The sequence below is a fragment of the Mugil cephalus genome, chromosome 16 (genome assembly GCF_022458985.1).
Source record: "Mugil cephalus isolate CIBA_MC_2020 chromosome 16, CIBA_Mcephalus_1.1, whole genome shotgun sequence".
Taxonomy (NCBI): domain Eukaryota; kingdom Metazoa; phylum Chordata; class Actinopteri; order Mugiliformes; family Mugilidae; genus Mugil; species Mugil cephalus.
Genome location: NC_061785.1, coordinates 3216554 through 3242623, shown reverse-complemented (window position 1 = coordinate 3242623; position 26070 = coordinate 3216554). Strand labels below are relative to the sequence as shown.

Here is a 26070-nt window from a genome sequence, read left to right as displayed (position 1 = left end):
TGACTTGGCCCCCACAGAGTCCTGGCCTCAACATCATCAAGTGTTTGTGGGATTGCATCAAGTGACAGAAGGATTTGAGTAAGCCATTGTAACAACTGGGACCATTAGGTTATTACCAGATTATTATTATCAGATTGGATGACCTCTCTTTACTGCAAATAAGGGAGGAACGAACACTCAGTATGGACCAGCGTCCAAGGAAATAGGTACCAGGCAGCAAGGATGAAACAAGACTTGGAATCGACTGTTGCAGTTGAAAGGTGAATGTAAATAAACACTTATTCTCTCTTTAGAGAAAAAACAAACGGCGTCCAGGGTGCTCAGGAAGTGTTTTTATGCTTATAATGAGGGTGCTCTTTGGAAAGGGACATAAATAGCAAAGCACTCATAAAACCAGCTGACAAAGGGTGGACAGTGGTGGTAATGGATAAGGACAAATATATTAAAGAAACCTCTGCATCTAATTATGATCATCTGCTCTTAGGTTTATGGGAATAATTCATTTATGTATCGTAACAAATACTCTGATAAGTTAAAATGGCGGGGGCGGTACTTTACGATATTTTGCTTTTTTGGACGGGTTCTCAGGAGGAACTTTTATTGTCCCATGATTTTTTAAATATAAACAATAGAAACATAAAAGTATGTATTGAATATTATTCCCAAAGCCAAATTATTATTATTATTATTATTATTGTTATTTTATTTGTTTAGTTGTAAGGGTGAGTGTGGTCAGCTTCACACCACAATATATGAAATAGATAGAATAGAAATACTGTGAAATACCAAAACGCTGTCTCAGGCTGAAACTGATGAGCTGATGAGGAGTTTGACAAGCAGGCTGTGATCTTGTCAGACAGATTTGCACAGAGATACTTACACAAACAAACAATAACAACATGTAATTCAAGTCTGTGCGATAACTGTCATCTTTTCTTTCTGTTATATTTAGTTAGGATTCTGGGGCGGTGTTTAGCTCAGTGAGTAGAGCGTCCACCCCATGTGATGAGACTGCAGTCCTCGCTGGATGTTTCCCAGCAGAACATTGAATTGTCACAAGATGGTCGACGATATTCAATTTTATTCAGTGTGGTGGTTGATCGGTGCATGATCAGTTAATTTGTCTTGTCTTCAGTAACTATATATTTTGTGTATAAATCATTAACAAGGAACACAGCACGTGAGCAGGTCTTATCTCCAGCTATAAAATACTATGAAAGTGTTCAAAGTCAGGCATAGTTATATAATAATTGATATGTTTTACAGGAAGCCATAACTTCGAGTATGATTTGATCACTTGAGTAATATTGTTTTTTTTTTTTTAGTGCTGTGTCATAAAATGACTGATAACTGGTTGGGAGACAAATAGCCAATAGCCAAATTAATAGCGGTACCCTACCACCCTGACTGGAGTGGCTAACAATTAAAACCATCAGTCCAGGACACCTGAACTCTCGTCCTTGAAGTCTGTTCAGCACTGAAGCTTCTTCCACTCACAGCTCTCAGTGTCTGTTTTTTTTTTACTGGAGTTTAGTGATTCCATTTACTGAAAATGGCTCCAAACTTCACATTCTGCTCTGTCCTTTGGATAGTTGTTGCAGTTATTGGTAAGTATCATGATTTTATTAAATCCTACACATGCAAAGTCTTTAATGTTGATGATAACAATAAAGATTTATTTATTTTATGTCTGATCTCAGGAAAGTGTTTGAGTTTGATGTAGAAAGTCTGACCTTACCTCTGACCAGTTCATATCCTGCCTTTCTTTGTGAAGTCACATTCCACTCAAAGAAGGTTTGATCTCTGGTCTGGTTAATGCTTTACATACTTAAACACCAGCATGAGATTTATACAACCTTTATTAGACGAATGCAGGAACTGGTTTTAGTTCTGGGCGTTCATTAGGAGAACTGGTTTATGTGGAAGACCTTCGCTTCCTGTGTGTCCATTCTCATGGATCATTAAAGTCTAAGTCTAAAGCAACATGTAAGTCTGTCTTGAGCTCAGTGTGGTCAACACAGACAATTCATAGCCATGCTGCCTCGTAGCCAAATATCACGATAAAAAAACAAATATACAAGGTCAATCTTTAAATCTGAAGCTGTTACAACAATTAATGTATGAAAACCACTCTGAAGAGATGGACTTGATTTTCTCACTTCCTTTTTTCTATGTCTAGGTAAGAGCTGGTGACAGCCTGTAAACCCATACAATCATTCTGCTTTATCATAAAACTGTACATAAATTGTCGTATCATTTGATCAGTTGTAGTTTTTTTTTTTTTTTTAACAATTTTGATAGAAATTAAGCTAACTTAGATTTATTTTTCCTTATTGGATCATCTTGAAAATCATCAGAAACGTTTAAACGATTTGAGTTCATAGATGTAGTTGTTTTTCCCCGGAGTTGAGATTATTGGTGTCATAAAGTCATCTGAGGTTTAACTCTTTCACTACAGTATATTGTTCTACCTTTTTGTTACAACAATCAGAACAACCAAACTCCAACACTGGTTCTGGAACACCTTATTTATAGGCCTATATATTGTTCTAATGTTTCTTTCTCTTTATAAACTTAATTTTGTTTTTCTTTGGTGAAAGAATTTTCTTTAGGATTAATGAAGTTTTATCTTCTCTTAGCTGCACATACAGTTGTGTTAACTGAGGCAGCAACATTGATTCCAACAACATCTCCAGCTACTACAGCAGTTCCAGGTACTCTCCCAACAACATCATCCAGGTCACAGCCTCTTCAACAATAACACCAGTTTTCTCATGATGCTTCTTTTCTTTTCCAGATCCCTGTTCTTCAAACCCTTGTGGCAAAGGAAGCACGTGTGAGGCTCGAGCTTATAATGAATTTTTATGCTTGTGTCTGGCTGGTGATATGTACAACTACAAAACACATCGTTGTGAGACTGGTAAGAATTTGTTTGATAACACCACTATGAGGTTGGTTCTACATGAGGAAATGATATAACTAAGTAATAGTGTAATACCACTGTGTAGGGCAGTAATGTATCTTTGGGATGTAGGAAGACTATTAGTATAACATGGTGTTGATAAAAGCACTTATTTTTAATTCCCTCATTTTCTTTTAAGTCTCAGCTTTTGGAAAAGAAACTTTTCTTTTCTTACTGAATTCCTGAAGCTCTTAATGGCAGGTTTTAGTTCAGCTACACATCCTCCTGTTTCCAGAGGAAATGCTAAGCTAATTTTAATATGTTTCTTTTCTGTTTTTTTATTTATAAATGTCATGTAAATAATGTAACAGTCTCTGTTTTTTCATGTTAAATGTGTCTGATAGTTTCTAATGCTTAAGTAAATGCATGTAAAGGTGAACAGCGGAGTCACAGAATTAAACAGTAAACATGAAACAACTCTCTTCAAAATAAAAAAAAATCTACGTGTCTTCCTGTGTTGTTTTCTTGTTTTAGCCAAAGTTTTCCCTGGACACTTAAACCTGCCTGTGTTTGGTTATGGAAACAGTACGTCAGACAAGACATCCATAGTGTTCACAGAGACTGCATACTTATTACCCAAGAGGTGAAAAATACATTTTCTCTGTCTTTTAGTTATACTGACACTTTGGTATCAGATCATATGTCTGTGTTATCAGATGATGACATAAACAAAATGACACATTTCTTTCTTCTAAAACACAGCTGGACAAGAGTTTGGGATCTGATCCTACTTACGTTCGATCTATAGTGCTGGAACTGAGGTAAGTTTGGGGTATAGAATTAACCATCCATCTATCTTGAACCAGTTCACTCAGATCCTCCTGCACATAATAATTACCATCATTAAGAGTGATTTCTGTCCCTACAGGCCAGCTGGAAACAGGCTACTAAGGGCTCCGACTGGTACTGATGCGACTGTAGATATCATCTACTCACCAGAATCCAAAATCACAGCAGCAGATGTTGTAGCAGAGGTGAAGAAGGTCACTAATTGCACCAACTGTTCACTGGGAGGTGGAATTTTTGATGGTGAGTTATTTACCTGGATTTAATCCAATTGTTAACTACTGCAGTGGCATCTATCTATCTATCTATCTATCTATCTATCTATCTATCTATCTATCTATCACACAGCCATTGCAGTACCCGTTTTTTCTAACTGGACTGGAATTCGTTTCAGACATGCACTGTGAGTGCAGAGTGCATGTTCTATTAGGCCATGGAAAGCATGTGGTCTGTAAGATCAATGTTAATGTTTTATTAGTTTTGATAAGTTCTTCAGTTGGGTGTTCACTGCAAGACTTTTATGCTGTTATTGTCACATCTGTCTTTGCACATGTCTAACACAAGATTAACTCAGTCAGTCAGTAACATCATCTCAGTCACAGACTGCTATAACTCAGTTCATTTCATGGCTTCTTGATTAGTCAGTTGTTGAAAGAGTCTTATCACCCCACCTCATTCCAAACCCTACCCCCCATTCCACCCGCCTTAAAACTATAGAGGAAAACCTGTGTGAGAGCAAAGCATGTGATGAAGTCACCACAAGATGCTCTCCAGGAGATGGAACTTTCACCTGCACCTGTAACAGCGAGTACGTTCCAAGTAACTTCAGCACCAGAGCGTGTGTTGGTGAGAGGATTTATTTTCAGATTCTGACATGTCTAAAGACTGTTAATATTTCTTAGACCAAACACCAAACTGACTTTTAAACATTTTATATTTTTGCAGCTTGTCCCTGTGGACAAAGAGCAATGAATTCTGAGTGTGTCAGGTAAGTGTGTGTGTGTGTGTGTGTGTGTGTGTGTGTGTGTGTGTGTGTGTGTGTGTGTGTGTGTGTGTGTGTGTGTGTGTGTGTCTGTCTGTCTGTCATGATAAAGTCATTTTCTTTATCTTCCAGGTGTCCATTTGGTCGTTCTGGTTTTAACTGTAATGAAAGTGAGTATGCAGCACATCATTAACAATGAATGAGAGAAACAGCACAATTACATAACAACAATCTGTCACCAACATTTACATCTGATCTGATTAGAACTTCCTTAGAGGATCTGTCTATGTCACCAATGATGTTTCCATTTTGTTCTTTTAGATACTATGATGCTTCTGGTGATTGTCGGCTCTGTGCTCGGTGGACTGCTGCTCATATCCCTCATCCTCCTGATAGCAGTGTATGTCTCGTGAGATTCTCACTTATTCATTCACCCACTTACAAACATTCAGTTATTCATTTTTGTATACTCGACACAAATGCATTTTTGGAAATCCTGTCACTTTGTCGACTGCTGTTTCTGCTTTAAGCATCATGTTGACTAGTCACTGATCACATGACAATAACAACATGGACATCTCCTAGAAGACAGATGAGGAATCCAGTGGGTTGTTGGTTCATCAAGTGTGGGGAAATACTTCACCAAAGATGAAGCCCATATTACTGTGAGGGCTGGGCAATTAATTTCTACAGGGGGCCACATGAAAAATTTGAACTGTGTTGGAGGGCCAAACCAATTGTTAACTTGAACGTAATTCTGCTCAATATTCATTTTGTCCCATTGTAAAAAGCAGTCAATTATATATGTTGATAAGCTGCTACTGGTAATCAGAAACATAACAATATTCTGTAAATATTTATTTAAATTTATGAGGTTTGGTGTAGGTGTGTATTGCGTCCACAGCATAAATACTTGTTTATCTGTGCTTATGACTGACATACCGCAGGCCAGAGGGGAATGCCCAAAGGGCCGTATGTGGCCCACGGGTCGTAAAATGCCAAGGTCTGCTTTAAAGGCTTAGATACCTTAGATACCATTGGTGCTGAGTTGCAGCACGACTATGCATACATGCAGCTCATAGTATGTAGCACATGAGCTGTCTGTTTTCAGGATCTGTATCCAGGTCAAGAATATAGATTTCATTGCTCTCTGCTGTGTTTTTATTAGTGACGTCATCAGAGACTAGTCAATAAGTCGACTTACTCGTCATACAACACCTGGTACAGACACAATAACAGTAGAACCCTATATAAACCTTATTTTGTCTCCCTAGGGCATCAAAGAAAAGTTCTAAGAAGAACAAACAGGCAGTTACCGGTTCTCCATACATCAGCCAGTCTCCTGCTAAGGCACCACCGGCCAACGGTCAGGTGCCTTCATATAACAGGCCCAACCTGGAGATGTCTCCCAGCCAAAGCCGGCAAAACCTGGTACCTATGGACAAGAACTTGGTGAGTATGCCGCTAATTCTAACCCTTGCTGTGTGTTTTGTTAGTGTTTTCCTGATGAAGAAACTTTTTTTTCTTTTCCATGGCAGAGCCTAAATGACCAGGAATATGAATACATGCCATATGCCTAGAGCCAACTTTAGAATAACTCGTATGATTGGAGCCGAGGCCACACCACAGAAGTTGACATTTACAATGAACCAATACCTACTAAATTTTGTTGCTGTGATTTTTCTGTCTCTATTTACTCCACAAATACCATGCGTTTATAGTAAGAGCTGTATAACAGTTGTGTATATCTGCAGTGTAGCCTTTCACCACTCTGATTTGTGCATATTTTGAATTATATTCTGATCCATTTCAAGTTGTCATAAATCAATCCTGTCTGTCACTGACTACATAAAATGAAGTTTGCCATATGTTTTTTCTGTCAGTAAATCAATATATTATTTATTTAAGTTGTTTATTCAGACAGAAACTCTGAAAGGAGGAGCTGTTTAATGTTTTTGTTGTTATTTAGATTTCTTGTCTATGTATAGATTTTTTTGGATATAAAATGTTCTGGTTCATGAAAATCTCTGTTTAATGTGTGTTTAACGCAGGCTTTGTAAATGAGACGAGGTTGTTCAGATGGAATTTAAAATCAACTGTTCCTCTTAAATGTTTACTACACTGAAATGTTTTGCCATTTTTTCATATGACTGGGATTATAACAATGCCAGTTTTGTGTTGTCTTAGTTTTCCGATATAATAGTGTTTCGTTCATTTTGACTTGAATGAAACATTGTCTGAGACTATGTTTTGAAATAAAGGACTTTACACTATTTGTGATTTTTGATGGATTCTTTCACAGACGAAAATTATAACTGAGCCTTCAGATCAGGTTGTTAGCCACTGTGTTTTGTGTTTTAAATATATTTTTACTAATCCAAATCATTTTAATCCTAATATACACAGATCAGCCACAACATAATGACCACTGACAGGAGAAGTGAATGACATTGACCATCTTGTGACAATACAATATTCTGCTGGGAAACTTTTGGACCTTCATTCATGTGGATGTTACTTAGACATGTAGCACCCACCTAGAGCAGACCAGGAACCCCCACCCCATAGCAATGACACTCCTTGATGGTTTACAGCAGCCATCCCCATGCAGCCTGACACAGGCACACAAACCAAAACACTTTGTACAAAGTGTTGACCTGGCCTCCAAATTCACTGGATCACACAATGACACAATATTAGGAATGTGGTCATAATGTTAAGCCTGATTGGTGTATTAGACTTACAGACATGGGATGCATGACGGCAAATGAACCATGTTTTAAAGATTTAGCCAGCTTTAATAATAAGCTGTCTGTCTGAAATATTCACATTTTTCCTTAGTTATTAATAACTTCTTCTGCAAAGTCAAATATGTTATATTCATTACTGTTAAGCTAAGCTAAGCTAAGTGAACAGAGTTTATCTCTTGTTGACTAAAGAGTTACTGAGTAAATATGTAATACCCTCATTATTATCATGACAGACAAGACAAATCGGTGGGTTAATAGTCTGTGGATACAGGGAAATTCTTTTTTATTACAATTTAAATTTGTGCGAAAAATACCAAAATCATTAAATAATTTAAGTGGGTTTTATTGAAGTTGTATACTATCAGGATGAAGTGGAATTAGTGGAAAATTTGTAAATATATATATATATTTTTGAGAACTCACATTTTTCTAATATTCTCTGTGTGGCATCTTGGGGCTGTGTACTATCAGGCTGAAGTGGAATTAGGACTCTTCTTTTTATTGGTATTTAAAATGAGCGATGGACGATAAGATGAGATGAACTTGAAGGCCCATGGTCCCATGGTCCATGGATCAATGGATGGTCTTTGGTCACTTAGACTTAAATGATCCTTGAGGAAAATTACTTAATCATAGCCTCATTGCACATAAAAGTAAACACAAATCTCAAAAAACACAAGATAAAAATAAAATTAGATTAAAATAAAATAAAAGATAATTATTATCTAGTAAAATAAAACAGTATCATCAAAGAAAATTACAGAATTAAAATTATGAACAAATGTACAAAAGTAGTTGGCAAAACAGTGTCCAAGTTGATGCGGTTGTTTGGCCAGTTGCATAGCAACAGTGGCATGGATTGTGTGGCATGGCGTTTCCTTGTCAACTGAGGGAGGGATGTAAACGAGGGAGCATGTCCGCCCGTAGAGTCCCGAAGCCGGACACAGAAGTAATGTGTTGATGTTTCTCTGTACCTCTGAGACAAACACTGCAATAAATGGTTAAGTGCACATGCCCAAGTCTGAACTATATTTCATGGCAGGTTTTGTTTTTAGGGGGGTTTGGGTTTATTTCACTTCAAACTGACAGCTGAAAAGCAAAGGACACAATTTCCCTTGAGCCCCTTTCACATAGATGCAGGTTTGTCCCTCGATGTGAAAGGATCGACCCTGGATTTTACACATGTAGGACTATAGATGAGGCACGAAGTTCAAACAAAAAGCATTTAATAACAAACAAAAGGCGCTGCAAGCATGACAGGAAAATCCAAAAACTAAAAGAAACCATCAACATGACGTGGAAACATGGAACATGGCATGAAGACGTTAAGCTAACATTAACGATGTGACAAGGAACAAAGGGAAAGGCAGGGCTATATATACACACACACATGGACTGAGGGATGACAAGACACAGGTGAGACACATGAGGGCAATCAACGCAGGTGAAACCAATGAACAATCAAAGGTCAAACAAGGAACACAGACAGGAACACCAGAACTTAACAAAATAAAACAGGATACACAACAAGATACAAAGTAAAGGACAGACATAGAACCTCGACAGTTTTAAGTGGACTAAGAGCTAGGTGTAGGGGCTACCATTCAAGTTGCCTATAGTTTTATTGTCTTGAGGCTATTTTTGTAGCAGTAAAAAAGAGGAAATAATTGTTAACAAAATTCTTCTGGCTTTTAGAGTCGTTGTATTTGCAGGTTCAGCTTTAGCAATCGCAACAGCTCAAAAATCAATCAAAACCAAAATCAGATATTTGTTAAAATAATATTCATAATATTGTTGTCAAATCAAACATAATCATTGTCAGATTCTAATCTAAAAATATCGATCAAAAAGAATTACTTATGAGCTGGGCGGATGGATTAGGGGCATAGAAAATGCCCAAATCTGTCCAACAATCCGTTTAGGGAGGAAAAGGCGTTGAGTGAGCCACACGGCTGATGTGACCACACACAAATTCAGTCCTTTTACTGCCTTAGTGTGAGTTGGTAAAATAGGGAAGTCAAAATAGCACTGCACGGGAGTTGGCTCAGTCCACCTACAACGCAGTCCGTGCCCGAGGTGAAAATCCCGAAATACTCTTCTGCATTACATCTTTTATACTCTTAATTTTGGGACACATCCCATTTCCAACACATTACCATGACTAACCATCACCCCATCACTTTTCTCCAATAAGGGTGTCACACTCATGAACATTAGATCATTTTCGGTACTTTTCCATTAACTGTGTGTTTGGACATGTCCTGACCTGTCCCCAGCCCCGCTGACCTTTCGGTTCCCATTTTTGACCTGATGCTTCGCAGCTGTGTCCTGTTTTTCTCATTCTGCTCATGATTTTACAATCATTAGTTACATGTTTTCGATCATTACTCATTTTACATTCTGTGTATAATATGTATTCACTGAGAATCAACAAATTCAATCAAAATTGCTTAAAATCATAAAAATCATTCTTCAAAAACCTATTAATTCAAGTTCTGATCGCACACTTAGTACCAGGCTGTTGGTCAACCGAGATCTCAACTCACTTGACACCCCCCTTCTTGAGTTTGCAGGTTGCTGGTTGATGAATTTACAGCCCAGGATCCTTCATCCCATCCAAAGAATCATCAGATATTAATTCCAAAACATCAGGGACATATTCCTCCCGCAAAGTCTCCATTCTCTCAATCAGATACTCTGGTGGCGGTGCGAGGGCGGCTTCCCTTGGCCATTCATCAGTGTGCAGCTGCTCCAACAACTAAAAGAGGAGAGAGGTGGTAATTCCACTGGTGGCTCCTCAGCAGAGGACGCTGGAGTCAATCCACCACTTCAGCCAACCCTTCCCATTCTGTATCATCATCCTCGCTTCCCACCGCCACACCATTATGGGTAGTGGTGTACTGCAACGCTCTCTACGGTCCGGTGCCACCGCTTCACATGACTCCAGCAATGGTTGTCTGCCAATATCGCGATATTCCCCCTCGGTTTCCCCCGATTCTGGTGGCTCCTGTAACGCGGGAGATACCGGCTCGACATGGATTGGCGATGCTGCTCACCATGACCCCGCAAGGTGTGGGTAGTATGGATACAAGACCTGCCACGAAACTCCCAGACCATGGTATAAGTCGGTGAGTAGATTCATTTTGCAACCAAATGAGGCATCCAGGATACTCCCTTGTTCCAGTAAGAACTCCAGATAATTCTTGCATGCTCCTCGAGCTCTATAGCCATGTCTATCCGTACTTGTGGGTTGATTAAGCGATCCGTCCTCTGGAGGACGCCATGGACAGCATACGGGTGAGGGTCCACCATGTAGCACCTAGAACAGTGCATTGTTGTTCCTAGATTCCACAAACAGCCTGCTTCACTCAGGGTGGTCACACACCCGCCGCATATGGCGCCTTCCTATAATTAAAAACAAAGAGATTAATTCATTCCTGATTACTCTCGTTGTCTTTTTTTCTTGATTTTTCTACATTTCTTTTTCTTGCAAGCGGAGCCATGGATTCCTCTTCTTTAGTTTCAGGCCAGAGTTCCTCCTACTTGGACCCTCTCTTCAAGTGTGTCCAGCCACCTCGTCCTTCGCTCTGAAGGTGGGAATCCCCCAACTGAATCCCCACAAGCAGAGACGAAGCAATTTGAGGGCCCACATTTGAGCCTGGTTGCTCTTCAGCTTACTGACTTGTGAATACATGTAACTCAGTAGGCCCACGACCACCAGTCCTTCCAGTCCCAAGTTTACGCAGTACGAGACTTTGGACCACAGTGAGGCCATATCCAGCACCAGCCAGATGACCAGGATGATCATCCTCATAATTCCTCTTTTGGACGTGTCGACCTTGAGTCGTCCCAGGAGGAATGCAACAAACCAGGATGTGGTGTATGTGGTCTCACCTCTCCACACGTTCACGATCAACACTTGTACAATTCCTTCGACCAGGCAGAGGACCCTGAACCCTTGTTTTCCAATCCAGAGCCCCGTGCAGCAGAAGATGAACGATATGTGACGAACTCTGCTACATCTCCATCAAAATTTTTAATCCACATAAGTTGGGTTGTGGGGGATTCAGTCCAATTCCTTGTGTCAGCGGTCATCTTGAGGGTTTTTACGCTGTCCCTTGCTCACCTCGTTCAGCAGACAAGTCCAGTTGTGGGTTCATGACTACAAGCACAACCCCTTACGTGTGAGGCAATCCCTCCTCGTGTAGGAGGAGCTCCAACTCCTCCATGTTTTTGGGTGTAGTTTCCTTTCTTCACCCCCTTCTGCAGAGCCCCTTGACTCGAACCTGATCAGTCCTCCTAGAAGCACTAGTAGCACTACCCCTATTCCGATCAGCACATATGGCAGAATCATTTTGATGACCCCCCCCAAAGTTCCGATCCCAGAGCTAATGTTCCGTCTTAAATCTTCTCCAGGATTTCCCTGGGTACCTCCACCGCGTTTTCCAACACTGTTATTCCATACAATTCCACTACCGTGCAATTGCGCCCATCACATTGCAACCAGTGTTCTTGTGGCATCTCGCAGGTCCCGTTGTTGTATACCTTATTAGGTCCGACCCATTCGAATCCTTCTTTCCCCTCACACAGGCTCTTGCGAAACGCATGCTCCTCCAGGCTGTTGAGCTCTGCCTTGTTCACGGCTTGGTGAGCGAGTGATTCGTCGCCTCCTGGTCATCGATCCTAACAAAGGTTTTACACATGCTTTACCCCATCCCCGCTGCCACTCCAGACCACTCTGCTTCTGTCTGGTCTTGTTTCCTCAGCTTGGCATATAGAGGTTTACCATACATTGATACCCTGAAACATGATCCCTTACATAATTACACAATTCCAATACCTTTTGTAGTTCATTCAATGATGACGGGGGTTCTATCAGTTTGATCTTCTTTTTATATTCCTCAGATAATCGCAAACCATCAGACACCTGGAATCCCAAATAATCCACTCGTTTCTGCTCAAACTGACAATTTTTCAGATTCAGTTTAAGCCCTGCTGCTGTGAGTCTTTCCACAATCTTTTGCAATCTTTTGCAAGCTGTTGGTGATAGGGTTTGGCTCCAGCTGAATCACTCCCAGTGCCAGTAACTCCTTGACGATGAGGTCCATCTCTTCCACTGCTCACGGGTTCAGGGGATACTGTCGAACCGGTGGATGTACTCCCCCTTCAATGGTATGGATGTATTTGGCTCCTAGATCGCGACAGTCATTCTTAAATCTCGCCACATTCGCTTTAGAGATGATCTCTCTCAGCCGTGCCTTCCCTTCTAAAGAAAGATCACTCTCTTGTATTTTCTGCTTATTTTCTGCTTTCTGTCAACTTATACCAGACTCTGGTGGTCGAGTCTTCAACCGCGGGCAACTTTGTTTATTGAAATTTTCAAAGTATCACACTTCAAATTCAACACAGTTAACATTAGGTATTTAAATTTAGGGATGCTTTCAGTCTTACACCTAGGGCAGTATTCAGAGTAGTTACTGCTTAGGACCCATACAATCAGTTCCAAATGCTGTAGGGAACCTCTGTGACTGAGGCATCCGCTAACTGTACCTTCAACCTCCCCCTGGGACTCAGGGTCCTCTGTGTCATAGACACTTCCGCCCCCGAGTCCACCAGGTAGGGGACGCCATCCACATGGGTGCAGATGTTATCCTTAACTTGGTGAGCATGATCCAAGGTGACTTGAGCTGTCATGTCCATCAATCCTTCTTCCCTCCATCAGCCTCGTGCTGGCGGGCTTGTCAGAGAGCATCCTTCTGCTCTTGTCACAGTTTTTTGTATTCCTCCAGTGCCAGATATCCATTCTTTTTATTGCTGGGCTCTCCCCTAGGTGCTCTCTGGGCAGATGGTTTGCTGCTAGAAGCATTGGTGCGGCAGGTCATTGATCCACCCTTCTTGGCTCGTTCTGTGTTCAGTGGGGGCCTCGGGGTTGCCACCGTCTGTTAATTACGCTGACTCCGCTCGACCCGCCTTTCTTCTTCGAACTTCCTCCCGAGATCCCATTTCTTCACTGTTTCCATAATCTGATCCAGGGTACTGTTTACTGTATCCAAGGTGACAAAATCCAACTCTCTTAGGTCTTAGGTCCTTCACCAGCCTCCTAAGCACCTTAACACTCCGACTTGCTGGCTCAAGATGTGCCACACTTGGGTTAGAGTCTGCACTTGATCCAACTGACCACGTGCTTTCTTAATTTGCACATCCTCATCGTCGACATCTTCAAAGACCAGTCTTTTGTAATGTTCGTCTGCAGTTTCATCTTGCTCCATAGGCTGTCTGGTAACATGGGACAGCCACATCAACCGTGTCTGATTATCACAGGTTCTCACCACAGGCCAGTTCTATCTCAGGTAATCCTGCAGATTTTGCGCAGGAGGCTTATTATTCACCAGCATTTTTATCTTCTTAAATTCCTCAAAGCTGGAAATCCCCCCTGATGCTGCAGATGCCCCTGCCCCGTTGGTACTCGCAGCTACATCCTGTGTGGGCCGATGCCTTTGCAGCTCAGCTCTAGCTTGGGAAGATGTCTCCAATTCATCATCATCGCTGGAGGATATTTCCTGCAGTCGTGGACTTTCAGTCTCTTTTGCATACTTAAGAGCTGCTTTCTTCAGACACCGTAGCATAACATCATGGGTGATGGCTAGGAGCGTGCTCTTGAAGTTGGCAGTTAGGTTCTCACAGCTTCTTAGTGTAGGGTAGGTGGGTGCCATCAAAAAGTTAGCCCACTCCCTCACTGGCGCTTTCACCTATAACACAACTTCTTCATCCAACCATTCTCCCCATACCTCTGGAACGCTGTAGTCCTGCTGGCCAGCCTCGGCCAGGGATGCTAGGGACGTAGAGTTAATTATACTGTGGGTAGAGTTAATCCATTATAATTAACTCTCAGTCAATAAATAGTTGATGTCAAAACCGAGTGTAAAAAGGAAGTGTGCAAGTTTAAAAATAAATGTTTTCATAAAACGTGATAAGTTGATGCTAATGGTTCGTAGTTGCTAGCTAGTGTGCTAAAGTGGTGCTAATGCTACACTGTGCCTTACTGTTGCATGTTCTAACATTTGTGGTGCAAGTTTGAAAATAAATGTTTTTGAACTGCCAAACTACCTTTTTATTTTAGTAGTTTATTTTCCAAGTATTTTTTGTAGGATTATATAAGAATTATATTGACAACTTTTAAGTGTTATGGGGGTAACACTTGTGTAGTTAAGAAATAGTCCTCTGAGAGAGTTAATTGCTAACACTACATAAACGTTTTTAAAAAACTAACACTGGTTGGCAGTTTGTTAAATTTATTAAATTTCATTCAGAATTCATTCCCCACTGTCTCTATCCTCCACCCTCAGCCCCTTAACCCTGTCTTTCAGTTCCTTGATGTAATTCTCTCCGGCTCGTCTATGATGCTCCTTCTTGAACTTGGTATTCCAAGGGTTATACCGGGGATTGGTTAGGATAATTATTCCACGTCCCTCGAGGTCCCATGGTTCACCATGGTGTTGATACATCACCGTCTGGGACTGGCCCTTCCACCTCAATGTCCCCAAAGGCATAGGGGCCAGCTTGGGGCGCCAGTCCGTCTGTTTCCCCTTGTCGGTCAAGTCCCTGGAGGGGCTCTCCCTCAGTGACTTACTCAGTCCTTCTTGACTTTCCTTCATACGCCGCAGTTAGTCCCGCATCACGTTCGGTGTGTCTGAGACCCAATCAAATCTGGTGGGCAAAGCAGCTAAACTCAAAGTCGTTCCCGTTGTCATCCCATTCCAGGGATGGGTCCTCCTCTGGGTCTGAGCTGGAGTCAAAGCTGCTTTTGATTTCCTTGACAAATCAGCGCAATGCCTAATCCAATCAGCAAAAGACCTGTGATCATGGTACCAAGTAGATAGATGTTTTCTATGTCCTCCACAGAAAGAGCCGCCAGACACATGACCCGCCACCTCTCCAACGTGTCCATCGTGGTCCTAGACCCACAACAATGGTCAGAACCCCAATTTCTTTGGATGGCTGAGGGACCTGCTCCAAAGGCAGACACCTTTCCTTCAAGAGTACACTGTGGTTCTGCTCTCATGTGCATCTCAAACATTCTCATGCTAGTCTTCTATCCATCTATCTTTTTGCGCAGCAATTATTGATATGATATGATCCTTTTATTGTCACTAGTACAAGTACCAGCGACAGAGATGGTAAATAGAAATACAGAGTCACGTGAGGAGAGGGGAGAAGAAAAAACAACAACCCCCATACTATGCTCCTGTGAGGAGTACAGTGTGGGAACATGAAAAAAACCTCAGCAACATAAGCACATAATAAGTCTCAAAACTCAGGACTTGCATCTGGGAGCGGGGTAGGGATAGAGTTAAAACCCAGTGCAACCAAGCAGCCATCCGTTCCTGCAGCCCACTGGGCGCTGGTCATGGACCCGCTTGTCACACCAGGGGATAAAAGCACAAAGGTGTTGGATGTGGGGGTAGGGGGTGTGATTGCATATCTGTCCATATGTGTGTGTCTGTGTAGGCCTGGAGAGCCGCTTCGCCTAGAACACAATCTTGGTGCCTCGGTCCAGAGACAACCTTGATCGTGTCACAAGCAGAGTCAACTATCAGCAGGTGTCTGTGGGAGTTGGGGTGAGGAATACAAGAGCGTCTCACTGCAATGATCTTCAGGGGAGTTGTTGTTCCAGCAGCGGCCAAGGCCAGTGCTGTGTGAGGGTGCCAAAACCAGATAAGATTGGGATTGTTTGGTCTTGGTGGGAGTAGACGCATTCTTTTGCACGACTACACTATTTGTCCATTCTGGCCTCTGTATTGTTCCATTTCCCTTTGCAAAGCAGAAAGCTTCTCCAAGATGTTATCCATGTTGCGGTTCAAGTTCTGAATAGTCACAGTCTGAGCACCACCAGCCCTGCCCATCGCTCCAATCACTTCGAGCAGCTTTATGGGGCTTTGGACAGCTGTCACCATTTTTTGAATTCCTCGATAGATCAGGGCATTGCCTAATCCAATCAGCAAAACCCTGTGATCATGGTTCTGAATAGATAGATGTCTTCATCCTACCATGCCTGAAGTCGGCCACAATCGTCCCGCTGCCTAAAAAGACCACCATCAACAATCTTAACGACTACAGACCAGTTGCTCTGACACCTGTGGTCATGAAGTGCTTCGAGAAACTGGTCCGACACCACATCACGTCCTGCCTCCCACCCACATTTGACCCACTTCAATTTGCATACAGAGCGAACTGTCTACAGAGGATGCCATCTGCACAGTGCTCCACACCACCATCTCCCATCTGGAACAACAGGGACGCTATGCCAGACTGGTCTTTGTTGACTTTAGTTCTGCCTTTAACACCATACTCCCGGACAGACTGACAGAAAAACTGCTGGACATTGGATCCCAGCCTCCACGTGCTGCTGGATTACAGACTTCCTCTCCAACCGTGTACAGAGAGTCAGAGTCGGGCCCCATCTCTCAACAGCCCTCAGCCTCAACATCAGCTCCCACTCAGGGACAGTTTCTACAACAGGGCCATAGCCCTGCTGAACGAAAACAGCTGACACAATTGTGTCATTTGAGCCACAAAGTTTCATTTACATGAAAATAATGACTGTGCAATAAGTTTTTTTCCTTTTCCCCAAACAAGTGCAATATTATACAGCCCTGTTTACATTCTAAGTGCAATATCATACAGTCCTGTTTACATTCTAATTTGTATATAGTGTCCTTTTAGTTAGTTTGTTGTACATGCCTTGTCTAGTTTAGTTATTTATTGAATATTTATCTTTTGCACTGATGGGAGAGCTGTACCTACATTTCGTTGTGCAATGTATATTGTTATATGCTACCGTGCAATGACAATAAAGACTCTAATCTAATCTAATCAATGTCCTCCACGGAAAGAGCTGCCAGACACCACCTCTCCCACACGTCCATCTTGTAGCCAGCTGCAAACGTTCCAGCAGGACAGTCTGGCTCCCCTGAACCCAGGCTTCTCGACGAAAAAAGTGTGTCAATAGCGTTGAGAGACCAGTTGATCTAGTCCATGTTTATTTGTAGTTTGGATAGCAGTGCAGAGAGAGTCTCTCAAAAGTATAGACAGTAGACAGACGAGACGAGAGTAGCATAGCAGGGAAGATAAGGGAGAGGAGAGGGAGGAGAAAATGCAACCGCCTTCATTGAGAGCCAAAGCAAGAAGTTTTTTGTTCTGTATTCTGACAAACACAGACATAGTCTATCCTAATTTTAAGTATTAATATTATTTGTAGTATTTTAATCGTCCGTTTAATCCACCTGTTTTTTTTCTTCTTTCATCTTCTACAGCTATGAGTTTTTATCTTAAGGTTATGTTGGTCATTCTGTTTTATGTCCACTGACAGGCGAGACAGTGAAGTTGCATAAGAGTTCAGTTAATCATGAAATTGGTTAGCTTTGATCATGTATAATTCCATGGATGGCAATAAGATGATTGTCAGAGAGCAGTAAAATTTAAACAATGATATTCCCAATTGTCCAATTCACTGGTGTAGTTGACTGGGTTATTTGGCACTTTATATTTTATTCTTTAACACCCTGCCTATGTCATCCTGTGATGTATTGTTCCACCCCTAGTTTTCATTAACACAACAAATTGAAGATAACAATTTCTTTTTGTCAGTGATTGCACTGGACTTAATGGACACACATTTCTGAGTAGTGATGTGGGGACACAAATACAGACAGCATATATGAGAGAAGTAAATGTAAAATTGTAATTTTCCATTACAGAATATTAAGCAATGAAATCTGGCTGTAGCAGAAGGCAGTTTGTTCACCGAAGGGCTGGAGAGAGATACAATAATGAGTTTCTGTAGGCAACAGTGAAGCATGGTGGAGGCTTCTTGCAAGTCTGGAAATGCATTTCTGCAAAAACAGCGTCTCTTCGTCACTGTATATCTATATATCTTTTATGACGTTAACACAGTGTTACACAAGTGCATTGTATTGTGCATAGTAACATAATCACAATAACAAGTAACTGTCTTATTGTGAGTAGTTCTAGTGCTGAATGAGCAACAGCCCTTTGTAATCCACATTATAAACATTAGCCTAACTGGCCTTTATGAAAAGAAATCTGATGGACATCGTATTAAAACATGCTAAATAAATAGGACATCACGTTTGGAAAATGCTGGATTCTGTCCCTGATATAAAGCGATCGCTCCACAAGTTAAACCCATTTCCTGGGGGATCTCACTGCTCCGTTCTCTTACAGGATCTTTGGGAATCCTATAAAACCATTTCCACTTTGCTTGTCCCTGACTATTCTGGCATCCTGGGACACAACAGCCTGAGGTTTATTAGTAAGTTGCTCACAGTTGTCACTTTCCTGCCAATATGGTAGTGTTGTGATTAACAGCGCAGGTTGACATCAGTTCCCGGAACTCTATATCATTAGGGAGGTGTATGATTAGCCCCAAATATATTCTGCAGCAGGACCACGACCCCACAAATACAACAGAGGTCATTAAGAGCCATCTTCAGCATAAAGAAGAACAAGAAGTCCTGGAAGTGATGACATGGCCCCCACAGAGTCCTGGCCTCAACATCATCAAGTGTTTTCTGAGATTACATGAAGAGACAGAAGGATTTGAGTAAGCCATTTTAACAACAAGGAACGTTAGGTTATTATCAGATTGGATGACCTCTTTTTTCTGCCAATAAGGGAGGAACGAACACTCAATATGGACCAGTGTCTCAGAAGGTCTAGATCGCTCGGGAGAAATGGCTATCAGGCAGCAAGGACGAAACAAGACTCAGAATAGACTGTCAGGGTTAAAAGGAGAGTAAAAAAATCAAAGGGACATAAACAGCAAGGCACTCATAAAACCAGCCGACAAAGGAAGGACAGTGGTGGTAAAGGATAAGGACAAATATATTCAAGAAACCTTTGCACCTAATCTACTCTTTGGTTTGTCGGAAGAATTCATTTATGTATCATGACAAATACTCTGATAAAAGGGTGAGGCCAGTGCTTTGATGTTATTTTTCTTTTTGGACGGGTTCCGAGGAGGAACTGTTATCGTCCCATGATTTTTTGAATACAGACAATTTTTTTAGATTTTGTTTATTTCTAAGGGTGAGTATGGTGAGCTTCACACCACGATATATGGAAAGGCAACAGGCACAAATACTGTCTGAAAACAACATCTCAGGCTGACACTGATGAGGAGTTTGAAAAGCAGGCCTGGCATGACAATTGCAAATTTTGACAATTGCTTTGGATGGCCGAGGGACCTAATCGAAAGGCAGACACCCTTCCTTCAGTGTCTCTTTATTCTGTGCTGGTAACAACATGTCCAAATTCCAGCTTTGAATCAATACAATCAACACTTGATCGACTCAGCCCATGTCTTCTTTTCTAAGCCTCCCACTGCTGCTCCACTGCCGTCACCTATTACTTCCAGCTCTGGCACCTTCTCCTTTAGACCCAACATGGCCTCTGAGGTTTTAGAGGATTCTAGACTCAAACAAGTCGTCCACTTATGGTTAAGCAGTTATGGAAAATAAATGAATGAGTTACCTTTACTGGAAAACTACAATCAAAGTCTTCTATGTAATTTTCAGGCATTTTCTAACAAAACCAGGGATTTCATATATTTAGAGACATGATAATATCCTAATTTTAAGTATTAATGTTATTTGTAGTATTTCATCGGTCTATTCAATCCACTTGTTTTTTTTACATCACAGAACACGTGATTAGTTCTCCAAGATGTTTGCAACAACCTACCAACCGAGTTCCTTCACAAACTGTATGCCAGTGAACCTAGAATTGATGCTTCCTTGAAGGCAAAGGGTGGTCACACCAAATGCTGATCTGATTTAGATTTCTCACTTTTCAAAGCATTCTGAGTTTACAGCATTTTTTCCACATCTGCCTAAAATGTTTGCACAGCACCTATGTGTAGGTGTCTCTTGTGATTCATCAGAAAGTTGACACAGGCCTTCTGAGGGTGTATATATTATGTATATAAATCATTAGCAAGGAACACGGCACGTCAGGTCTTATCTACAGCTATAAAATACAGTGAAACTGTTGTGCCAGGCAAAGTCATAAAATGACTGGTATGCTTTTCAGTAAGCCATAACTCATCTTAAGCTAAGTTATAGGAACGTTAATCAATTACTCAATTACTAGTGATATTGTTTGTGTGTGTAAGTGAAGTATTTTTTTGGAAAGTGAGGACATTTTTGGCGGCCCTCACTTTTTTGCTGTTTTGAAGGTTAAAACTCAGCTTTAGGGTAAAGGTTACAATTAGGTTATGGTTATGGTTAGAGTTAGGGTAAGGGGTTAAGGAATGCATTATGCCAATGAGTGTCCTTACAAAGACAGAAGTACAAGGATGCGCGTGTGTGAGTGAGTGAATGTTTAATGCCGTGTCATATAATGACTGATGACTGGTTGGGAGATAAATAGGCAATGTAAAATAAACAGCGGCACCCTACCACCCTGAGAGGAGTGGCTAACAATTAAAACCATCAGTCCAGGACACCTTAACGCTCATCCTTCAAGGTTGATCAGCACTGAAGCTTCATCCACTCACAGCTCTCAGTGTCTGTTTTTCTTTTATTGGATTTTTGTGCTTCCATTTACTGAAAATGGCTCCAAACTTCAAATTCTGCTCTGTCCTTTGGATAGCTGTTGCAGTTATTGGTAAGTATCATGATTTTAGTATTCTAACGTGTCTTTCTCTTTATAAACTTAATTTTGTTTTTCTGAATTTCCTTCAGGATTAATGTTTTATCTTCTCTTAGCTGCACATACAGTTGTGTTAACAGAGGCAGCAACATTGATTCCAACAACAACAAAACCTACAACTACTACAGCAGCTCCTGGTACTACTACAGCAGCTCCAGGTACTCTCCCAACAATATCATCCAGGTCACAGCTTCTTCAACAACAACACCAGTTTTCCCATGATGCTTCTTTTCTTTTCCAGATCCCTGTTCTTCAAACCCTTGTGGCAAAGGAAGCACGTGTGAGGCTCGAGCCAATCAGGGCTTTGTATGTTTGTGTCTGGCTGGTGATAACTACAACAACAAAACACATCATTGTGAGACTGGTAAGAATTTCTTTGTTAATACCACTATGAGGTTGGTGCTACATGAGGAAATGATATGATTAAGTAATAGTGTAATACCACTGTGTAGGGCAGTAATGTATCTTTGGGATGTAGGAAGACTATTGGTATAACTTGGTGTTGATAAAGGCACTTATTTTTAATTCCCTCATTTTCTTTTAAGTCTCAGCTTTTGGAAAAGAAACTTTTCTTTTCTTACTGAATTTTTGAAGCTCTTGATGGCAGGGTTTAGTCCAGCTACACATACTCCTGTTTCCAGGTGAAATGCTAAGCTAATTTTAATGTTTCTTAAAATTGTCTGAATGTCATGTAAATAATGTCACAGTCTCTGTTTTTTCATATTAAATGCATCTCTTGTATTTAATAACTGTTCACAAAGGTAAATGGTGGAGTCACAGAATTAAACACTGGACATGAAACAAAAGAAACAAACAAACAAACTAAAAAAAAAAAAAAAAAAAAAAAAAAAAAGCAATTCTACGTGTCCTACTGTGATGTTTTCTTGTTATAGCCAAAGTTTTCCCTGGACAACTGAACCTGCCTAACATAGTATATAATAACAGTATGTCAGACAAGGCATCACCAGGGTTCAAAAGGACTGCAGACCTTATTACCCAAGAGGTGAAAAATACATTTACTCTAGCTATCTTTTATCTTGATTCATTCTAATAAATGTACGACTGTTTGGTATCATATGTCTGTGTTGTCAGATGATGATGTAAACAAAATGACACATTTCTTTCTTCCAAAACACAGCTGGATAAGAGTTTGGGATCTGATTATACTTACGTTGGATCTATAGTGCTGGAACTGAGGTAAGTTTGAAGTATAGAATTAACCATCCATCTATCTTGAACCAGTTCACTCAGATCCTCCTGCACTTAATAATTACCATCATTAAGAGTGATTTCTGTCCCTACAGGCCAGCTGGCAGCAGTCTATCTGGGGTCAATGCATCTGTAGAGATCATCTACTCACCAGAATCCAACATCACAGCATCAGATGTTGTAGCAGAGGTGGAGAAGGTCACTGAATGCACCAACTGTTCACTGGCAGGTGGAACTTTTACTGGTGAGTTAATTACCTGGATTTAATCCAATTGTTAACTACTTCAATGGGAAAAAAAAGTATCAGAATATTAATTTATCTGATGATGATAATATAATATATATAAACTGTGATTTTTTTTTTGTACTGTCCTTTGGGCTGTGTGCTGCTGCAACATTGCAGTTTCCCCCACTGTAGGATAAATAAAGGATTATTGTAAGGCAAAGATCGTCACTTTAAACCATGAAAAGCATTTGGTCCAACCTGATCTGTCATTTGTCTTGATAATTATAGATGAAGACCTGTGTGAGAGGAACGCATGTGATGTGAACAGCACAAGATGCTCTTCAAAAGATGGAACTTTCAACTGCACCTGTCTGGACGGCTACGTTCCAACTGACCTCAGTATAAGAGTCTGTCATATGGGTGAGAAGATTTATTTTTAGATTTTTGAATGTCTGATGTGTGTGAATATTTATTTGACCAAAAATCTCCCCCCCATGCCCCTCTGTGCACACGCACACACAACAGCTCCAGGTACTACAGCAGCACCAGGTACTACAGCAGCTCCAGGTACTGCAACAGCCCCAGGTACTACAGCAGCTCCCAGTACTACTATAGCAGCTCCCAGTACTACTATAGCAGCTCCGGGTACTGCAACAGCTCCAGGTACTACAGCAGCTCCTAGCACTACAGCAGTCCCAGGTACTGCAACAGCTCCCGGTACTACAGCAGCTCCTGGTACTACTGCTGCTCCAGGTACTCTCCCAACAACATCCAGGTCACAGCTTCTTCAACAACAACACCAGTTTTTTCATGATGCTTCTTTCCTTTTCCAGGTCCCTGTTCTTCAAACCCTTGTGGCAAAGGAAGCACGTGTGAGGCTCGAGCCAATCAGGGATTTGTATGTTTGTGTCTGGGTGGTGATATATACAACTACAAAACCCAACGTTGTGAGAAGGGTAAGAACATTTTTGGTACTACCACTATGACAAAGCTAAGTAATAGTGTAATACCACCATGTAGGGCAGTAATGTATCTTTGGGATGTAGGAAGACTATTAGTATAACTTGGTGTTGATGAAGGCACTTATTTTTAATTCCCTCATTTTCTTTTAAGTCTCAGCTTTTGGAAAAGAAACTTTTCTTTTCTTACTGAATTTGTGAAGCTCTTAATGGCAGGTTTTAGTTTAGCTACACATCCTCCTGTTTCCAGTCTAAATGCTAAGCTAATTTTAAACTAATATGTTTTTTTTTTCTGAATTTACGTCACGTAAATAATGTCACAGTCTCTGTTTCTTCATATTAAATGTGGCTCATAGTTTCTAATACTTAAGTAAATATACATAAAGATAAATGATGGAATCACAGAATTAAACACTGGATGTGAAACAAGTCTCTTCAAAAACAAGAAACACACACACACACAAAAAAAAAACATGTGTCTTACTGTGGTGTTTTCTTGTTTTAGCCAAAGTTTTCCATGGACACATAAACCTGCCTGTGATAGTTTATGAAAACAGTATGTCAGACAAGACATCACCAGCGTTCAAAGAGACTGCAGACCTTATTACCGAAGAGGTGCAAAATACATTTTCTCTGTCTTTTAGTTATACTCACACTTTGGTACAGACCATATGTCTGTGTTGTCAGATGATGACGTAAACAAAATTACATTTCTTTCTTCCAAAACACAGCTGGACATGAGTTTGGGATCTGATTATACTTACGTTGGATCTATAGTGCTGGAACTGAGGTAAGTTTGGAGTATAGAATTAACCATCCATCTATCTTGAACCAGTTCACTCAGATCCTCCTGCACTTAATAATTACCATCATTAAGAGTGATTTCTGTCCCTACAGGCCAGCTGGCAACAGTCAATTTAGGGAGTTGTCCAGCGTCAATGCATCTGTAGAGATCATCTACTCACCAGAATCCAGCATCACAGCATCAGATGTTGTAGCAGAGGTGAAGAAGGCCACTGAATGCACCAACTGTTTACTGGCAGGGGGAGGTTTTGCTGGTGAGTTAATTACCTGGATTTAGTCCAATCGTTAACTACTTCAATGGAAAAAAGTAATCAGGCAGAGATTTTCTTCACTCTGCAACTCTTGTGATTTTTCCCCCTTTTTTTCTCTTGTGTGTACTCTCTTTTAAGCTGTGTGCTGCTGCAACACTGCAATTTTCTCCACTATGGGATAAATAAGGTATTATTGCATAAATGTATATTCCACAGAAGTTGCACTGTGAGTGTAGAGTATTGCAGGAAGGCAAAGATTGTCACTTTATATGGTCTTTAAGACCAACATGATCCGTCATTTGTCTTCATGAGTTGTTTGGAAAGTTTTGATGTTGATCAAAACTTGATGTTTGAGCGAGTTTAACTGATATAACTAATAATATAGTGAAAAACCTGTGTGAGAGGAACCCCTGTGATGTAGCCACCACAAGATGCTCTTCAAAAGATGGAACTTTCAACTGCACCTGTCTGGACGGCTACGTTCCAACTGACTTCTGTACCAGAATCTGTCTGGGTGAGAAGATGTATTCTTGGATTTTTAAATATCTGAGGAATGTGTTAATATTTCTTTGACAAAACAACAAAGTGACATTTAAACTTATTGCATTTTTGCAGCTTGTCCAAGTGGAAAAAGAGCAGAGAATTCTGTGTGTATCGAGTAAGTGCTTCTTTCTTTCTTTCTTTCTTTCTTTCTTTCTTTCTTTCTTTCTTTCTTTCTATCTATCTATCTATCTATCTATCTATCTATCTATCTATCTATCTATCTATCTATCTATCTATCTATCTATCCATCCATCCATCCATCCATCCATCCATCCATCCATCCATCCATCCATCATGACAAAGTCATTTTCTTTGTCTTTCAGTTGTCCATTTGGTTTTTCTGGTTTTAACTGTAATGAAGGTGAGTATGCAGCACATGATTAACAATGAATGAGAGAAACAGCACAATTACATAACAACAATCTGTCACCAACATTTACATCTGATCTGATTAGCACTTAGAGCCTTAGAGGATCTGTCTTGTCTTTGTCACCGATGTTGTTTCCATTTTCTTCTTTTAGGTACTTTGATGAGTCTGGTGATTGTCGGCTCTGTGATTGGTGGACTGCTGCTCATTGCCCTCATCCTCCCGAACGCAGTGCACGTCTTGTGAGCTTCTCACTATTCAGTCACCCACTTACAAACATTCAGTTACTCATTTTCGTATACTCGACACAAATGCATTTTTGTGTCCTCTGAATACTGGAAAATCTATTTTCAACTGTCCAAGAGTAGTGCAGGCTAAGGGTTGTTCAGACCTACATGACAATAACAACATGGACGCTTCCTAGAAGACAGATGAGGAATCCAGTGGGTTGTTGGTTCATCAAGTGTGGGGAAATACTTCACTAAAGATGAAGCCCATAT

The 26070-nt window shown here is 40.8% G+C and overlaps 1 protein-coding gene and 1 long non-coding RNA gene across 2 annotated transcripts in view; both read left to right on the top strand.

The window, feature by feature from the left end:
• Positions 1 to 26070, top strand: part of LOC125022361 — a 123108-nt gene that overhangs the window by 58251 nt on the left and 38787 nt on the right. The window lies entirely within an intron of this gene.
• LOC125022370 lies at positions 1465 to 2912 on the top strand. The gene is made up of 3 exons (XR_007114434.1): positions 1465 to 1607; positions 2640 to 2714; positions 2798 to 2912. It is a non-coding gene; the product is annotated as an uncharacterized LOC125022370 (long non-coding RNA).